This window comes from Notolabrus celidotus, chromosome 3, assembly GCF_009762535.1.
Source record: "Notolabrus celidotus isolate fNotCel1 chromosome 3, fNotCel1.pri, whole genome shotgun sequence".
Taxonomy (NCBI): Eukaryota; Metazoa; Chordata; class Actinopteri; order Labriformes; family Labridae; genus Notolabrus; species Notolabrus celidotus.
This window is the reverse complement of record NC_048274.1, coordinates 15,626,718-15,643,446: the sequence shown is the minus strand read 5'-3', so window position 1 is coordinate 15,643,446 and position 16,729 is coordinate 15,626,718. Positions and strand designations below refer to the sequence as shown.

At 37.8% G+C, this 16,729-nt stretch overlaps 2 long non-coding RNA genes across 2 annotated transcripts; both read right to left on the bottom strand.

The window, feature by feature from the left end:
* Positions 1 to 5,778: 5,778 nt before the first annotated feature.
* Positions 5,779 to 6,534, bottom strand: LOC117810872. The gene is made up of 2 exons (XR_004630864.1): positions 6,154 to 6,534; positions 5,779 to 6,040 (listed from the first exon to the last, which is right to left on the bottom strand). It is a non-coding gene; the product is annotated as an uncharacterized LOC117810872 (long non-coding RNA).
* Positions 6,535 to 6,633: 99 nt separating this feature from the next.
* Positions 6,634 to 10,984, bottom strand: LOC117810837. The gene is made up of 3 exons (XR_004630860.1): positions 10,805 to 10,984; positions 10,591 to 10,721; positions 6,634 to 7,311 (listed from the first exon to the last, which is right to left on the bottom strand). It is a non-coding gene; the product is annotated as an uncharacterized LOC117810837 (long non-coding RNA).
* Between the last annotated feature and the right edge of the window lie 5,745 nt (positions 10,985 to 16,729).

Sequence of the window (16,729 nt, the reverse complement as noted above, 5' to 3'; positions counted from 1 at the left end):
CAAAGTGTCTATGTGAGCAGTTATATGTCAACCACTGTAGTAGCTTTATGAGACTAAGACAGAGCATGCTTTGAGCTAAATGCTATTATTAGCAGGCTAACAATGTTGAAATAACGCCAATACTGATGTGCAAAACACTGCAGTTCCTTGAGTGTCCACTTGAGGCTGTCTGCAAAGCTAAGGAATCCCCATTAGGTCCCATGTTAACCCTCCTATTGTCCTTGTGGTCAATTTGACCTCATTCAATGTTTAATGTCTCTAAATTAATGACTAACATAGTTTTTTTGGCTTCATATTTCATGACTGTTCCTAATTTAATGGAGAAAACAGGGAAAACGTATAATTAAAATGTTGATATGATCCAATTTCCTGTAAAAAAAATATATATTACGCAAAAGTGTTCCTTGGGGTCAATTTGACCCCAGGCTGTTTTAGTTGTATCTAACAATAGAAATATCAACATTTTACACACATTTGTTTTGGTTGTTTTGGATGATATTGAGGTCACTATAACCAAGGAAACTTCCGCATGTGTCTGCAGGAGCTGGGATCGAACCGCCAACCTTTACATTGAGAGATAATATTTCCAGCCACCATGTCTCTAAAGACATTCAATGATGTATCCTGTGTCATACGTTTTGTTAACATAGAAACAAGGCAGGGCCGACAAGAGCGTGACAAACTCGCAGCAGTTTGATGCTGTGTTTTACAAATAAAGTCCTTCTTAATGCTTTAAATTGTGTTTATGCTTGAATTCTATTTGATTTAAAGGGCTACTAGGGTAGTCAACAAAGAAACATAAAGTACCTGGGTAACATCAGTTTCTGGTGGTTTAAATTGATGGGGTCAAATTGACCCCCAAGAATAAAAGATGTTAGTAAATTTGAGGGTAACAGGAGGGTTAAAAAGCCCAACTTTACAGGCTGGTTCAAAAAGTGGTTATGGGCATGAGACTGTTGTACCACTTATATTTAGTCTTCAGGAGAAGTTATGTTCAAGAACGAGCAATAGCGTTGATGGTTGCCTCCTCATTGATAATACATAAGACAATACATTGTTTACTTTGAGCCTTTTCAGTTTGTGATGTGAAAAGCCAACACCTGTCAGACTAGTGGTGTGTCTTTATATAACAATCACACACACTTTACTTTAGTAGTCAAAAAATAGACCAACCTAGACAACATATTTGCCTCTTATATTTTTTTCTCTCATACTGTTCATGTTTTCTTCAGATTATAACAAGAATCTGACCTGTATTGTAGTTAAAGGTCTATCAAAGGAGCAATGTTGTGCTATCACTTTAGCAATAAACTGTATTTGTTGTTCAGATAGCAGTGGCCTATTCTCTGAAGTCTTTTCTTTTTATTTCTATGGGTCGCACACATTTTTCTGAATCATTTTGAGTCAAACTGATACCTAGACACCAGACTTTTGTTGGCTGCAGGCTGTTCCTGGAGACACGGTTATCATGCTTTGCTGAAGAGAGAAAAGTGATAGCACCCTGGACTGTACTGGACAAGCTTCCTGTTTTTACCCCTCACAAAACATAATGACAGTTTGTCCTTCTTTTAGGTTCCAGTCTTTGTATCGCTCCTCGGGAAGAGGAAATCCATGCTGAAGGCGAACTGTGACACACACAAAGAAAGTGATGACTGCAGAGGGAACTTCTTTAACCCAAACACTGTCATGCAGAGCTGCTGATGTTCGTGACTGCTGGAATGATTGCACATCAGTAAAAAGAAAAAAGGTTGTCAGCCTAATATAATGGAAAAATAATATAAAGGTCTCAGCATTATATTATTTCTTTATGTTATTTTGTCAGACTGGTAATACGTGTTTTATGAACATCTTCGCGGCAGAATAGCATAATGTTACTGAGGCAAGATTAATTTTCCCTCCCCATGTTCATTGTGGCATCCTAAATGAATCATCAATTGTCTCAGGTCTCTGTCTTTATCTAAATTGTATTATAAAGTCAAAACGCGATACAATACATCTTCAGCACGGCAATCATGGCAAGTAATTGAACATATCAGTTCACAGAAGCTAATAAGAGCTCCTTTTGTAATGTAGGAATTGTACATTGACAAACGGATTGCATTTTCTTCTTCCTGCCCTGCTTATTATCAGTAACTTGTAATATAAATATGCAAATCTGCTGCTTGAACTTTACAATCCTCCTTTGAGACTATTCATCTCCTTTAAAGCATTCATTTACATGTGGAGAGTCCCCATGCATCAAGCTGTGTCATTTTGAAAGCAAATATTAATCAATTTTGTATTGTGGATTGGCCTGGAGCCCTCTGTAATACATGCGGTGTCATTGCCAGGATGGATGTATGCAGACGCTTCTCCACTCAAACTTGTGATGATAACTGTGTTATGCTGCAGCGTTAAGAGGAATCACTGAGCTTTATCATGTCTGGTGCACATGTGACCTGGCATGCCCTCTCTCTGAGTCCTTTTTACATATCTTTATTTACTACTTATAAAGCAACATTTTGCTTAAATGCTAATCCACGTTACCTGACCCCTATACGTATATTCAGAGATTGAGCTAGAGTCTTCAGAGCCAGTTGGCATGCTAGCGTACCGGCAGTTGCACATGTGTAAACTAACACGGAATCATTCATAACATTCAACACAGATTGTGCCTGCTCATTTATATCATAATACCAGCTGAGCCGCTCGTAATAAGCTTTCATAATCAGGTTTGAGATTGTATTAGTCATGCAAACTGGCCTGTTTTAGCCGCCATGGTCTGTTAATGCTAATACCTATCAGAACTCATTAACCTCATTCCACTTGGCCACAGCATGAGTATTCGCTTTCACAGGAAGCTGCATCGGTTTTACTGGAGTGTAATGCGTTGGAATAATACTGTGATTTCCTGTGCTTAGAGTCATAGCCCATGTAATTTGTGTCGAGGCGTCATAATGTTGCACTAATTAGCTCCTAATGTTGTGTCATGTTTTCATATGGAGGGCACAGCGACGATAATGTGCAGACTCTTTGGCCCTGTTGCACAGCTGTAGAAGCTGAGATAGATTCAAGTCTGTTTGTCCATCTGCTGGCACAAACTGCATGAGCATGTTTCCGCATGACTGTTCTATCAAGGTTTGGGGATTCAAAAATGTCAGAACCCAAAACATTTTTTAAAATCTCATTATTAATTCCATTATTAACCATTTAAATCACTATTTAGTGCATTGGTGTTCTTTAATTCTCACAGATCATGGTTTAATGAGGATAATTCACTCGTTTTTTTTTTAATTCATGTTAAAACTTTTATTTATGTACATTGGAAAGTGATTGGGGTGAACTATGTAACACAGTTGCAAAGAAACATTTAGTATTTGACACATCTGACCCCTTTTAGCCTATGACATGGATTGGCACCATATGTTGAATGGGCATTCTTGATCATGTTTTCTCATGGCGTCAGTGATTTCTGTAGTACCATAGGAAGCATAATGGTTGCCATTGTAAGTAAAGTGTCTTATTAACCTTTGGATGGATTGCCATATAATTTGTATTAGCGTACCTATATCTTTTTAAAATTGAACTTGTCTGATTCTTTTGATAAGGAACAAAAATCTGAAAAATAATCCCACCTGATTAGCAGATAGTAGTTATCACATGCTGGCTAGAGATGAGCAATACCAAATAAAACTTTTTAATGCAGTTTTATCTTTGACAATACTAATACCAATCACGTGATAATAAAATATCAAACATTATCACTATCAAAAAAATGATATAATTAAAAGCATATCGCTTGAAAAAAAACAGAAAATAATAAATGTATTAAGAAAATAAGTTAAATGGAATTAAACTATTCATACAATGCCTTGTTAACAGAAAAATAAATAAATATATGATTAAAATATATATAGTTAATGAATTTAGGAACAGTACCAGCAACATAAAGCATGCCTATTTTCACTCTCATGAGTTCAAATTTAAAGTTTCCTTATACAAAAGATAAGCTCCATTTATAGTTTTGTAATGTAAATATATGTTTTCTTCTCACTATCCTTGTGCAGACAGAACACGAAGTGAGACTGTGAAGATGATATCAGAACCAAACACAGCCACGTCCTTAGCAGAAGTCGAAATTAGTGGCAGAGGAAGCATTGGGATACTTTTCTGTCTTAAAGTAAGTATATCAAACTTTTAAAGTGTCGCTTTTAAAATGTTTACTCAGAAAAGAGATGATTAGTTACCCGTGATGAGAGGACTGAGGAGGATGTATTGTGAGCATGTGCCTGAGTAGTCGTGTCTCATGTTTGATAGACATAATCCTGTGACATAGAAAAGCAAAATACAAAACAGACGTGTCTCTGCATAGAAATGACAGACAATGACTGATAACAGTTTGAAGAGAAGAGGAGGGTAGATGTTCTGTTGAAGGACTTATATGGTATCTCTATTTTTTTTTAAAGTAATTGATACCAAGCGAGTATCGATTAGCTCATCCCTAATGTTAGCCTGCTAACATGCTGAACTGTGATAGTAAACATTATCTGCTAAGCATCTGTAAGTTAGCCTCATAATTATAAGTTGTTAGTGTGCTCACATTAGCATTAAGCTCAAAACTTTTAGCCTGACTAGTTAGAGAGAATCTTCTTAAAAATCTATTCTCCCAGAGTAGATGTGGAAGTATGAGTAAGAAAAAGAATGAGTATAGTCCAATTTAAAAAGACAAAAAAAAAAAAAAAGATTTAAGTAAACCAACCAGATGAAATTAAACTTGCATTAACATGTCTGTGTTGTTGCAACAACTGAATTTCTCCTCCAGGGATCAATAAGTTCTATTTTATCTTATCTCAGCCTATCTTGTCTAATTTGCTTAGCATCTTTGATCAATAAGGTACTGTATGATCATATGTTGTGATTGTAGCCTATGTTATAATGCAGTCAAGCCTTTACAGAGCAGCTTTGCTTTGAGCCACTGAGGCCATGACAAGCCTTCATACTGAGTAATACCATGGGGCGGTGTAACAAACCTTACCATGCAATTTGACAGGCTAGAACAACAATCCTGATAAAGCCAAGCCAGCAACTAAGTAAAAAACAGAAGCATACAGCAAATACAGCAGCCTGCCCCCATTTCCCTAAGGGCTCCCTCCTACTCAATAGCGTCAGACACGGCAGACAAACGATGATAAAGTGATCCTCTCATGACTTTGACAGGCACCACAGACAGCAGCAGGGCCAGCCCACGCAATAACGCCAGTCAACCCTAGCTCTCGCTCAAAGCACAGCACTGAGACACGTGTTTCATCTGCAGTCAAAGTAAACACCAAGGCTCGCAGACATGCTCCTAATTATTAGCAACAGCGCGTTAATAAATAAAAGCATATTGCGGCTGTCAGATCAATAGCATATGTCTCAAGATGTCTTTTTTTTTCTCCCAGCATTTTGAATGAACCAACATGCACCTTTGAACACTCTAATAGGTTTTGAATGGGTTTATAAAGGACTGTGGGAATCTGTCTTTTTGTTGATGAATTGATTAAAATGCAGCTTTTAGAACAACCGCTAATCCAGTTTGATATTGTTTTTCCAATCCAAAAATACTGTGTTTTGCATGTACCACTATAAAATGGACATAATGTGCAACATACACAGAAAAAATAAACAAGTAATGGGCTTACCATAGTTCTTTTAGTGATATTTTGTTCTGAGCATGGATTGAAGCTAGAAGATGTGCAGGAATTACAAAGATGATGTCCTTTAGTCCATCCTGTGGTATTGAAAAAAGACAAAGGGTCCTAAAAACTTAGCTAATGATTTATTTTTTACACATTCAAGCCATAAAGTGAAAAAAATAGAGCTTTGCAGCCAACCATTCTGCGTCAGTGAAGCTTTTCTGTAAAATAAAAATAAAAATAAAAACATAAAGAATAATATCTTTTATGAAAACTTGCACTATTTTTTGCTTTGACTTAATGATAAATACAACTTACATGGTAAATCTTGATTATTCGCTTTTGACATTGTTATCCATTAAGGGTTTACCTCACACTTCGTATCGCTATACCAATGTGAAGAAATGACCAGAGCACAAACAATGGAGTTACTGACTTCAAAAATCTTTTTGGTATTACTCAAAGTGAAATGAATAAAGGTAGTGTTTTTGGTGTGTACCTATATGGTTCCAATCACTGCCTTGCTTGGTCTGCCGGGTGATTTTAAAGCACCTGAAAGCACCATATTTGATTTGAAGAAGCTCAGGAAATGTAACAAGGCCACAGGCAGAGTGGTAGAGCCAAAAGGTCAAGCATGTAATATCAAGGGGACAGCGCACTTGTCTCCAGTGCACAATAGCCTCCGGGAGCAGACAGCCTCTAGCCATTTCAACATAAGCCATCCATTTCTCTGTTAATTATAGTCATATTGCTGTATTGAAGTCCAGTGTCCCTTAACATATTCTTTGTTTTGGGCCCTTTTTGTCTCAGGTAATGGAATGTCAGCTTGCTGTGATTCCTACGTGTCGCAGAGTGTTGATCAAAGTGACCTCTGTACCCCTCTGCTCCTGCAAATCAATACACACAGTCAACAGGAGCTGACAGAGGCAGGCACAACATATAATAAATGACAATTCACCATCACAATGGCAAGAGCATATCTGACAACTACTGCTCATGGCAGTAATTTTCATGTGATGCCGAGCTGTTATGTTCAAAGTGGGATTCATTTGTTGGGACTGTCTCCCACAGATGCTGATATTACAAGGCTGACTTGTAAGCACCTCATCCCCCAGTCATACGTTCCCACTGAAGCCGTCCCAGCCAAGTGCTGACAGAGGCAGCAGCATTACAGTTGTATCTTTTTATTGTTGTTGTCTTTCAAAGGGAGCTTATATTGAAAGCAATTTTCCTCTTAAGGCAGCAAATTGTTCACAGAAAATTGTAACTGCCATCGCTTGGAGATGATTGGCTGCATCTTTTTGGTGTTGGCAGCCAAGAATGGAAGGATTTCATACACGGGAGGGGGAAAGGTGGGGAAAAAAGGAGCAGTGCAAATCAAAAGATGTGTTGTGAAAAATGAGTGTGAAATTTCACACGCTCCGGATGATGAAAATGGCTGCTGTTTTCCCAGGTGGAGGGGAAATAGAAATCTGATGTGCATTTGTTGACACAGGAAAAGGAGTGGAAGTGCTGCAGTGTTGGAGGGTGTGGGATTTCTTATAAACTAGACTGTGAGCACATCAGGAAAAAAAAATATGACTGGCCTTGTCCCTCCATGTTTTGCAGCTTTGTAAGGATCAAGAGGATTTGCTTCTGCTGGCAGTCTGCCCGTCACCTGAAACAGAAAAGCCAATTAAAGGGAGGGGACTTCTGGGTTCTGCTGTGGGCATGTCTGCGTTGACTGAGGCCAAAGGTCAAATGTCTGCTGTTGAGTTTGTCAAAAACAATTAGAAAAATGTCACATGTGTGAATGTGACAGATATTTCAAAGAAGTAACACTTTGTGTAATCTTGCTATTATTTCTGTTTAACTTCTTGTGAATATTCTGGGGATTTCCATCCATCCATCCATCCATTATCTTGACCGCTTACCCCGTTAGGGGTCACGGGGGACTGGAGCCTATCCCAGCTGACTTTGGGTGGAAGGCAGGGTACACCCTGGACAGGTCGCAAGCCAATCACAGGGCTATTCTGGGGATTTAATTCATGTAATTTAGCAAAAAAAAGTGTTCATTAGCACATCATTCACATCTGCATTTGGGTTCTGTATGAATACTGGTCTTCTATTATTGATGCATATACAATCTAACATTTGTCTGCTGTGTCAAAGGCTACTGAGGTGTCTCATTAGTAAGCCAATTGTTTGTATAATTTTGACTTAACAGAACTTTATTAGTAAGCTGTAAATATAAAATGCACTTTTATTTACTTTTTATTTCAGTAATTGTTCAAAGAAAATACTGTACAGGGACTGTAAATAAATGTGGCTTGGTCATCAAGGAAATGATCACCAATGACAACATTTGAAAGGCCAAAAACACCCAAAAAACTAAATAAATTAGAATTAACCACTTAAAGCTCCTTTGAGGAACTTTTGAGTATTTTGGATTTCGGGGTCCCCTGTGGGCAAAGTGGTACATGTTAATTTTTTGTGATTTTGTCCTGTTCATGTATTGTTGTTTTATGTTTTTGTTTTACAAAATACTGTATCTAATCCTCCTGTTTTAACAGTGAAACTTCTTACTCATTGTAAATATTTGCAGTGGAATATGTAGTAAAAGAATGCCTCTGCAGTTTAATCACTTTGTTTGACACCTACCCTCGGCTGCCGTTTCAGACACTTAAAATAACCATACATAGGGGCGCTGGTGGCCTAGTGGTCTAAGTGCCCCACGTATAGAGAGGTTGCCGATTCGACTCCCGGCCGGTCGATCATTCACTGCATGTCTTCCCCCACTTTCTACTCCCCACATTTCCTGTCTCTCTTCAGCTGTCCTATCAATAAAGGCAAAAAAAAATAAAAAAAATAATAATAATAATAACCATACATAAACAGTCAAGCTCCCTCCTGGTGGTCTAACGTGCTTTTGTAGGTCATAAGGAGGCATCAGTATCAATTTTCACTCTGATTCCTAACCAGCAAAAAACTCCTCAGAGGAGCTTTAAGTGAGTTAGTGATCAACAAGATGTATGTGACTTTCAAATAGAAATAGTGTAGTTTTAGAATGTTGAGCACAAATATTGTGTTAAATAAGAAAAAAAGTTTAATGAATTGGGGAAAAGCAAAGAAAAAAACATTGCAATAAGAAAAGAGATGGATTGTAAGTTCTCAGTTCATGACCAGAGTTCAGTTCTCACTGTAGTTACCCTTGCTCCATCTCCCAGCCTCCCTCCCACCCTCTCTGCTCAGCCACAACCAGCCAACAGGTCCCTGCAGCTGCTACTAATTGCCCAGATCTTGACATTTCTCTTTCTATGGACATAATGAATTATGAAAGTGTCAGGCAATCCTCCTTCTGCACACACACATATAAACACTCATACACGTGCACACCTTCCCACACCTCACAATAATCCTATTTGTTTAGGGCCTGCTTGCCCCATCCATTAGTTGATATTGTTTCCTCTAAACATGACATTGATTCAATTTACCTCAAATCAATTTCAAATGGTTCTGACATTCAGATATGACCTTAAAGCTGGCCAGAGTACGAACTATGATTAGGATTAAACTTTTGTTAATGAGGTGATTTCTCTTCACACAGGGGCATGTGACACGACCCAACAGGACTGGTCAGTGAAAATTAGATCAATTATTGCAAACAAAAGCGCTTTAACTCGATTAGCCTATGCACCCGCTAGTTTGTGTAATTAATAACCTCCTCTCAGCTGCAGAGAGCAGTTTATTAATAACAGTCTATATCTGTGCTCCTTAATGAAATGGCAGAGGCCGGCCATCCGTTCTGCAGGTAATGTCATAATCAATGGTGCCCAACATGCATGTTAATTACCGCAGTTATTAATTGTTACAGTTGAATTTGAATGCTACATGCTGTCAGCTCCTTTGTCCCACCATGTATAGCAATCAGTGGATTGAAAATGGCAAATCTAATTAGCCATTCAGCAGGCAGGCTGGGAATCCAAATGAGACGGTATCAGGCCTGACAGCTGGCAGCCGAGGCGCCGTTCACACTGGGCCGTGAACAAAACCAGCATTATCCAGTGCCCCGGGAACAACAGGAAAAGGCATGTATCGCAAACTAATAAATACATTCACAGCAGCAGCCTGCCATATCACACAATGGTCTAATGAAATGCCTGCTTGATGCCTTTGTTTGGGTACAAGGAGTGTTTATGCATCTATCTGTACAGGGTGCACCCTGTCCATCCAGCAGGCAGCAGAGAGTCATTTTGGTGGCAGGAGAGCGATTCTATCAAAGTGGAAACTCTGGTAAAATATAATGTAATACCTAAAACATGGAAATAAGGGGAAAATGTTTTATTTTCAATTCTATTTTGTAGTTTTTTTTCTTAAGAATTTCCAGCTATCTACTTGGATGTTGAACTGTTGTATTTGATGAGAAAATGCCTTCATTATAATACAATGTTAGTGAATGATGACCAAAGGTTATTCAGTCAAACATTCAAAGCTCTTATGCATTCTTCAACTACAAAGGGTAAAATGATCCTGTTTTAGTAAACATCTTAAGTTGTATGCTCCATTCCTTCAGAATGATAAGCTCCCCTCAGACTAATCATATAACTGGCCTTTGACCATCACATGATTATTTGCTTCAGATACCTGCAAATCACTTTGAACATATCAGTCCAATCTGACCGTTGTTTCGTTTGTGAGAGGAAATTGTGAGGCCAACTGTAAAAGGTCATTGATGAAGGAACAGGACATACTTTATTTAAACTAATCTCACCCACACAGTCGTTTGTACTCATTACAGTGGGTGATTGTATATAAACTATGAAAGAGACCTAGATTTGGTTTGTGACCAGGAGCATGTGCTGTTCTTACAGTCAACACATCTTGTGATTTTATCCTAAATCTATTAATCCCCTAACCTCTTTTTTTTTTTTAACTTTTGCAGGAATGATGACGTTACCATGTGTCTTACAGCACTCAGCCATCAGAGTGGAGGGTAGGCTGGCAGTTCTAGTGTTGGTAGAGGGTGACTGATTCAACAGCCTGAAGAAAGTATGTGGAAACACGACGGGTACACAATTCCCTTTTGTCCTGTAAAAAAAACAAACAAAAAAATATTAAATTTTTCCGAATTTTATACAAGTTAACACAACATTGATAGAAAATACTCTCACATTATGGCAATCTTGTAAGTAAACAATCGTTGAGATTTGTTTGTGTCCAACTGACAAAAGTTAGTTGAAGTGTCACTCTCTTTTTTGCATGGTATCATATCTTATTGTATCTTTTCGTATTCTAAAATATTGTATTTTTTCATATCCTATCAGTGATTCTCAAATGGGGGTACGCATACCCCTAGGGGTACGTGAGAATATTGCAAGGGGTACTTGACAAATACAAAAATGAAAAATGAAAGTTGCATCACAACAAATAAAAACAAAATCTGATTAAAAACAACTTTATCATTTGATTTTGATTTAAATGCAATATCAAATATGGCACTATTTCCAAATTGAGCATATTCATTCATAAAAAGTATTATTTGTAAAACCGCTTGGAACAGACGGCCTCCGTCTGTTGACGTCAATTGCTCAGCGAGCGATCACATACATTTGGTTGCTAATAAAAGCGCGTCCAGGAGGATAACAATGGACAGATGGTTGAAATGCTTCTTGTTTGACAGAAATAAATCCGTGTTCTCCTTGGGCCATCAAAGGTACTAACTGCCTCAATCTTTAATTATTTCTGAAAAAAATTGCACTAATAAAGTATAGAATTTGTGTCATCTTTCATTTCAATGTTATTATGACACTGTAAAACCACATCCATACATTTATTCATGTTATTTTCCCATATCCTGAAATGTGTTCTCAGCCATACAAGGGGGTACTTGGCTGAAATTGTTTTTGAAAGGGGTACACAAGCCCAAAAACTTTGAGAACCCCTGTCCTATCACATCTTATCGTAACTTAAAATATTGGATATTTTCGTATCGTATCTTATTGTATTGTAACGTATCGCATCACATCATATTGTATCAAATTGTGTCGTAGTGTAATTTTTTGTGTCGTCTCATATTGTATTGCCTTGCTTAATGCTTCCTCACTTTCATTAGCTATTTGCTAACGTTTTTCCAGCTAACAAATGATGATAAAGCAGCAACAATAAACCATAGCAGTAAACTGAGGTTTTGACAGCTATGCTTTAAAACTTTGTAAATCTTTTATAAGTCATCTTTTTTGGGGTATTTTCATTTGTTATGAAAGTACCAACTACTGCCACAGTAAAACAAAGCATGAGTTGGCAAAAGCTACCTTACCCTGTAAGCTATCCTGGTGGCAACCCTTGGCTAGTATAACAGCAAAAAAGCTATGTTTCATGAAGTTGTCAAGCAGTAAAAATAGTTAATGACCATTATTACTGATTTTGTTCTGTGTGAGCAGAATTACTGAATTACATAGTGACAATGAAAACTGCAACAGATTATAAAATTGATGCTCCTTAAACCACATTTACCATTTCTACACATCTACTGTTTGAGAAGGAATGACGAGCAAGTATACCTTTAGACGTTAAAAAATGTCTTTCAAAAAGTAGTTCAAGATGTCAAAATGTCTCAATATGGACGGTAAGCTAACACGCATAAGCGTGGATATCTGTTTCAGTTTTTCTCACGCAATTACACACAAAAATACAAAGCACACACACAGAAAACCATCCATATTTAAAGCAGACAGCAGCTTGTGTCTCCTTCCAGAGAGCACCTGTAAATAATGCAGTGTTAAAGGTGGCACCAGGAGGGAATTAGAGGGTGAACAGGTGGATTACCCCCCCACCCATCCATGCAACCACCCATGCACCAACCATTCTAAGTCACACTGCTGCATCAAGCCTCACTCTCAGCCTCAGCCATCCGCAGTGCTAACACCACAGGTGCTGAGCCCCAGCATGGTGGGCCCAGGGGGGCCGCCGGCCTTTCCTCTTGCCGCACTCAAAGCAGTGATGGGCAATAAAAACACTTCACACCTTAAGTGAAAGATACGACTTTAAATATTTTACACACATTCTGCATATGCAATTTATCCACACCTGGCTCTTAGGAGCAACAACATCTGGTAGCTGTTGCTTTAGATGCAATTAATGCTTCATTCAAGCGGCCAAAGTCCTTTCTGAAAATGTGGAGGAAGGACTTATGTGTTTCTTAAATGAGTATACAAATGTTCATGTAATCTAATTAATTTTAAAAAAAAGCTAACTCTTTGAGGAATGAGTGGAGTTAAAAAAAACTGTCTGTACTATTTTGAATTTATGAATTGTAATTATTTTCAAAAACATACATGTAGTCTTGTAATAACAGCATTAAAGACAAGACATTGCAGCTATTGCCGCTCTAGGCTTCCAAGACAGAATATCATTAAAAGTTATTATCAGTTGATTTCATATGAATAAATCTGAAATTATAACTGTTTTCTTTAACAAACTTTTTTAGAACTGATCTAAGCAAGCAAGAGAGTTCACTGAAAGAGACGGATATAAAGCTTTTTTGTGTCCTGACAAACTTAGAGCTAGAGGCTCTTGTGTCCCTCTGCTGATGAATTAAACAGATAGATTGGCTTAATGTCTGAGTGAGTGCTATTTTGAAGGGGCAAGTGTCCACAGAAAGAAAACTGATCTCTGTGTAATAATGAAAAATAAGAGTTTGGTGAGGCCTGAAGCAAAACTTAGACAAAGGTTTGAAGATAACTTACAGTGACTGAGTAACTGTTGAGTTAATACTTTTGGCTTTAAACATTTAGGTTGATTACACTACTTTGACTTCATCAGAAAGTGACCTTTGAAGACACTTAATAAAGCTGGTTATCATGATGGAGTTAAAACAACACCTAAGTGGTATATTGAATTAGGACTGATTGGCTTAAAAGCGTTCATCCTCCACTCTTTTTCATGTTTAGTGCCGGAAATCACTGCTTTCCTGTTGTCTTAATAGCCTAAAACATTTACCTTCCTGCAGCTCTGATAGGATTCCTTTGTTTAATGGTGTCTTTTCCCATGGGAATGAACGCAGATCTGGAGCTCAGTGCTAAGTGAGAATTGTCCAGCATTCCCATGTACTGTATCACACTAGAATTAGGAGGGGGCACTGCATTACCTTGTGAGATGCTGTTTACTGTGACGATACTGCCACCAAGGCCTGCGTCTATGGCATGAATGTGAGAACCAGAGCAGTGTAATGTTGACAAGGTTATAAAAGAACAAAATAGTCCTGTGTCAGTGAGAAAGAACAGGAAAGTCAGACATTTATAAAGCATCAACAAAATAAGAAATGTGTGTTTTGAGAGATTTTTTCTGTTTAAGGTCAGAGGGCTAAAAGCATGTGTTGTGGTGGATAGAAATGACTGAAGAATTGGTAAAGTCATAATGTACTTCCTGTCTTCTGCATGTTTGGGTTTGCCTGCTGTTTGGGTGAATAGAAAGCAAGAGCCCTGGTGCAGGTGAGCTTGAACTACTGTAATCCTGTTTCCTGTTAGTTGTTAGGAGGGTGGGGTAAAGGTGTTCGACGGACACTGGTTGTACTGGCTGTTTATCATAAACACAGCCTTGCCCAGAGAGGTCCATCTGCTTTGATTTTATTTAGTGATTCCCCCAGGGGCCCTGAGCTGGAGTGAGAATAACAATACTTGAGCCCATCTGTTCGTGTAGAACCAGCCCCGGCTAAATTACCACACGCTACGAGCGGCTGGCATATGCTGTGGCATAAAGCTACGAGAGGGCATTGTGTGCCAGCTGTTCTGTTGACAAATACTTATCTGGCACTTCTGAAGTCAGCTTGCTAAGCTGGTTTCAAGTTTGACTAAAAACTAAATGGGGTAAGGTGTAGACTGGGTGTCCTGTGGAGGGATTCATGTTTAATACGTGTTGATTTATCCAAGGGTATCATTAGATTAGACATTGTCTGGGGAATTAGGTCACTGGATGTAGACTTAATCTGAACATATAGGCCAGATAGAAGACGAAAAGCCAACCAAGTGGTCAAAACACACCATACTTACTGTAATTCTTCTCTAAGCATAACAAACTGTGATCATATTGTTGTTGTTTGTTTCCGAGACGGTGGATGATCACGGTGACAGAAGCACAAACTGGGCTTGATCCTTGTAATCCTATCAGCAAAGAATCACATCTTTGTCAGGGAGGTTAATACAATCATTAAATGTTGTAAAAGTCACCAAGAAGCTGGATTAACAAGATTTAACATTAACCCCTCAGTGGAAACTACATTGTTACAGTAATAACATTATTAATTTTAATAATGATAAGAATATAAAATGGACATCCACTACTTACATGCTGCTCTGCCACCCTTCCACACCGTGTATAGTTGAACTTCAAGACAAGTGCTTCAACGCCATAGTTTACTATTCTATCACCGAACTTTGAACACAGCACACTTTTTCTTCTTTTTCCATTCATAGTGAAGCTACATAAAAATTGTTACCTGGAGGCAGAAAAGTCTCACTGTAGAACCGGTCATATAAGGGTCTGTAAACATTAAGCAACAAAACATTAAGTTGTGCTGTGGAGCATTTTGCAGCTAGACAGAGACATTTTTAGACCCAAAGCTCTGTTGTGTCTGTATGCATGATTATGATTTAAAGGTTTTAATTTCACTTTAAAAGAAACCTTCCTCCTATAAAGCAACACAAAAAAAAACTGAAAACGAAACTTGAAGCAGTATGTACAGTATGTCAGCTTGTTGGAGGTCATCTATCTTAGCAGAATTAACTCAGCGTATACTTGGAAACCCAAATCTAAAGGGTCTTTCAGTCTACAACATCTCCCTGCTTTAAAGGAGATACAACACAATTACTGCCACGACACAAGTACTCAGACCTTCAAGTGAAGGTAACAATGCACCAGTGAATGAATTATGTTAACATCATCTGCTCTACTTGTTGCATTAGAAAATGACTGTAAGAGTTTACGGTTATAGCAGATCAAGATATATGTTTCCCTACTTTGGGTAGAGTTCATTTAACCTAGATATTCCCAGCCCAGGGGTTGGCTCCTTCCAGAGAGTAACAAACTATTCTGACAGGCTGTGATATGCTCATGATTCAGCAATCTGTGATACAACTCAGATATCTGAGGCATGTCATGGAACCACAACTTCACTCCAAGTGAGGGGTTACAGAACAAACCGGTTGGGAGCCATTTACCAGATATATAAAAATGTATTGGGTTTCATTTGCTTGTTTTATGTAAGATCTTAATCTGAACAGAACTGTAACTGTATCAAACAACTCACATGAGGAAAAATGACTTATTTGCCTTTGAAAGAGAATATTTCAGTCTAGTATGTAGAAGTATGAAGGTCAAAGCTTAGGAAAAAAAACCATTGGTTTCATGTACTTTGTTCCTTTCCACAACAGGAACTGACCCGTCCTGGAGCACAAGTCTTCATCACTGTTAGGTTAGTTTATGGAAGCCCATTTCTGACAGGTTAATACAAAAAATCAAAATGTTAAGTCAAAACAACGTGATGGTAAGTCAAAATTAAGAGACAATTTATCATAACTAAATCACAAAAATATCATTATTTGGACTTTTTTCTCATAATTTAAACTTTTTATCTAATGGTTTTGACTTTTTACCTTATATGTTTTACCTATTTCATTATGACTTCACATTTGGGAATTTTCTTTTTTTTCATTAAGGCCAATTCTGCACTTTTATTTTTCATTTTTGTTAACCTGGCAGAAATGTGCTCCAAGAGTTGTTTGTGTTTAACTGGGAAATTAAGAAATAAAATGGTAAGAAAATATTTGTTTTTTTCTCTTTCCTTGGTTCAAACACACTGAAAAAATGGCTGGGAATTTTAGAATACAGATCTGTAATGTGAACCACATATCTGTTCAACTTTTTCTTTAAAAAAAAACAAAAACAGTAATACTTACTAATACTCCCTCATATTGTCGTTACTTTCTAACTACCTGGCACTTCTGCTCTGTAAAAGGAAAAAATATGTAACAAATAATGTTCAATTCATCTCCACAACATAACACTTGCACAAAACATCATTATTATATTTTACTCATGAT